The sequence below is a fragment of the Pseudophryne corroboree genome, chromosome 6 (genome assembly GCF_028390025.1).
Source record: "Pseudophryne corroboree isolate aPseCor3 chromosome 6, aPseCor3.hap2, whole genome shotgun sequence".
Taxonomy (NCBI): Eukaryota; Metazoa; Chordata; class Amphibia; order Anura; family Myobatrachidae; genus Pseudophryne; species Pseudophryne corroboree.
This window is the reverse complement of record NC_086449.1, coordinates 262,310,272-262,313,210: the sequence shown is the minus strand read 5'-3', so window position 1 is coordinate 262,313,210 and position 2,939 is coordinate 262,310,272. Positions and strand designations below refer to the sequence as shown.

The 2,939-nt window shown below is 44.6% G+C and overlaps 1 long non-coding RNA gene across 1 annotated transcript; it reads right to left on the bottom strand.

The window, feature by feature from the left end:
• Nucleotides 1-1,701: 1,701 nt before the first annotated feature.
• Nucleotides 1,702-2,600, bottom strand: LOC134935180 (uncharacterized). The gene is made up of 5 exons (XR_010179967.1): nt 2,568-2,600; nt 2,408-2,475; nt 2,219-2,316; nt 2,043-2,136; nt 1,702-1,809 (listed from the first exon to the last, which is right to left on the bottom strand). It is a non-coding gene; the product is annotated as an uncharacterized LOC134935180 (long non-coding RNA).
• Nucleotides 2,601-2,939: the final 339 nt, after the last annotated feature.

Below are 2,939 nucleotides of genomic sequence, written 5' to 3'. Positions count from 1 at the left end.
TCTGGTCGTGAGACCCATGTTCTCCAACAACTGCTCCCTAGATGCATCCTTTGTCAGAAGATCGTCCAGGTAAGGAATTACTTTCACTCCCTGCCTGCGGAGTAGCAACATCATCTCTGCCATCACTTTGGTGAACACCCTTGGTGCCGTGGAGAGACCAAATGGCAGGGCCTGAAACTGGTAGTTACAGTCCTGCAGTGCAAACTGTAGATAAGCCTGATGAGGCGGCCAGATCGGAAAGTGAAGGTACGCATCCATGACATCCAGAGATGCTAGGAATTCCCCCTCCTCCAGACCTGAGATCACCGATCTCAGAGACTCCATCTTGAACTTGAACACTTGTAAGTATGGGTTCAATGACTTGAGATTCAGAATTGGTCTTACCGAACTGTCTGGTTTCGGAACTAAAAACAAGCTGGCAGGGCCGGTGCAAGGGTGTTCGGCACCCCCCTGCAAACTGTAAATTTGCGCCCTACCTCCCATACTCAAGAAAGGGACAGTTTGCGCCGAAGTCGCACGCCGCAACTGAATGGGGCAATGCCACACAATAGTACCAATTGCAAAACTGCTTATGATAAAATTGCATGCTGGATGCTGCTGAGCACAGGGCAGATTTGTGAACGTCCACTGCCTCTGCAGCCAGGCAGCAAAGGCAGACGCAGGGCTGCCCCGAACCCACCTCCATTTCCCACGACCGACCAATGGCGCACCCCCGCAATGCCACGCTGCCTCGTACCACCCAGCAAACAACTCTACCTGTCAATCAGGCAGAGGCAATCGCATAACTGAGATGAGATCGCATCTCCCCACCCGCATAGAGTGAGTCCTGTGTGTGTGCACTGCGAGGTAAAGGGGGGAGATGCAATCGCATTTCAATAGCAGCTGCTACTGAATACCCCCCTCAGTTGTCTTGCCTTGTACCCCGGCCATCCCCGATTGTCTCCACTCCATCCGCTCTACAATAAAACAAATGTGGCAGCTGGGAGTGCAGTGCTTAACTTACCTTTCTGCCGGACTCGGACCCGCGGATTCAATGTGTGCGGCATCACTGGTATGGGGCTTGGAGCTGGGTAGGGGCTTGGAGCCTCTTCTTGCAATATAGATGGGCCACTCTAATAGCTATGCCAGCGGGCTGCCTGTAATGCAAGAATGCTGTGATGGGTATCATGCTTAGAGGGATAGAGCCACAGATGACAAGTGGCCCCACAGAAAATCTTCCCGCTATAGGTGACCTGCCAGTGCTCGAAGTGGAGGTATGCAATACTGCTGTATAATGCCCCACTTTGAGCATGCGATGGTTCCCTAGGATGGGACTGGCCTATCCTTGTAGAAGAATCCAGGCGGCACCCAGCGAACTTGATTAAAGAATTTTTTTGCGTATTATGATACAAAAGAAGGCATAGTGCATCGATGTTTCAATGCTGAGCAGGACGTTTTTCTCAAGGCGATATGCCAGTCCCATCCCAGGGAACCACTTACCATTATTTATCTGTATATATATATATATATATATATATATATATATATATATATATATATATATATATATATATATATATATATATATATATATATATATATATATATATATATATATATATATATATATATAGACAAGAATTCCACGTGGTGGAGGATGCACTCTCACTGTGTATAAAGTCCACACATTTCTTCAATAGAAATTTTTTATTGTAGCCTCAAAAGGTTTCGACGTTTCGATCAGAAAACCAGGATCTTTTTCAAGAAGGGCCATACATGAATCATCAAATCCAATCATAATATAATGAAGCCGAATAATTAAAAGTATATCTAGAAAAAATAGAACATAAACATGACTGAGTCTCCCAGGTCCCAATATATAACAATATTAGCGACAATGCTTGTAACTATTAACATAAACTACTACATAATACCAGATTTAGAAAAAAGGAACTCATATACCAAAAACAGGTGGCAGAGTAGTGAGACTACAAGGAGGAATACAATAACACCCTGTGTTCACCACTGGTCTTAAAATGCATGCAAGGCCCACACCTCCTCACCTCTATCAGCACATTCCAATGCGGCTGTATGTCTGAACTGCTGTATACCAGGTGTAGAGAATGTCCATATAATCACAGCTCTGCAACCAAACCACTGCAGTAATCAAAGGATATCTCTATTATAGATGTGTATCAGAATCAAATGTATATATCAAACCTCGTTACCACATAAATACCTATGGGTCTGGAGAGGTGTGCACAAGACTACACCTGGATAAGGCATTCTCCCGCACAGGGTTAACATCTGCAGGATCTCAAAAAGGATATTCAGCCACTGTGATTACACATATACTCTGTTTAAACAATGTGCATCTGAGGCATAGAAATATATATCAAAAAAGCCATAATCAACGATCAATAAATACCTATAGGTCCAAGAGGATACACATAGGGCAGCCCCTGGGTTAAGCGTTCTCCCACATCAAATCCATGGCTACAAACAATAAATAAACCCAAATCAAAAGATTATAGGATTATACAAACATCAAGCTTAGTCAGTGGGACAAACCCAACATAGTTACTCACAGAATCATGTGGAACACTGCACAAACCAGGGCTGCATGCACCAACTGGATCTAAGCAGGGGATTTAAATAACCCTTGACCCGGAAGTATCAAGGGTGTGAGGGGTCAACTCCAATAGTCACCTGAATAATTATCCAAACCTTTATTCCACTTCATTAACCATTTACCACCAGCACAAAAGGCCAAATAAGCAATCAGTATGCCTGTGTATGCATTAATAGTCACAGTACAACAGAGGGAATACACAAAATAGCGCTTCATGCGCCAGGGGACCGGAAACAGGAAGTGTCATGCGTTCCAACCGCCAAGCCTGGTGGAACGCATGCTGCAAACACCTTAGCGGACACACAGCGCAAGACACTTGCAAGGGGAC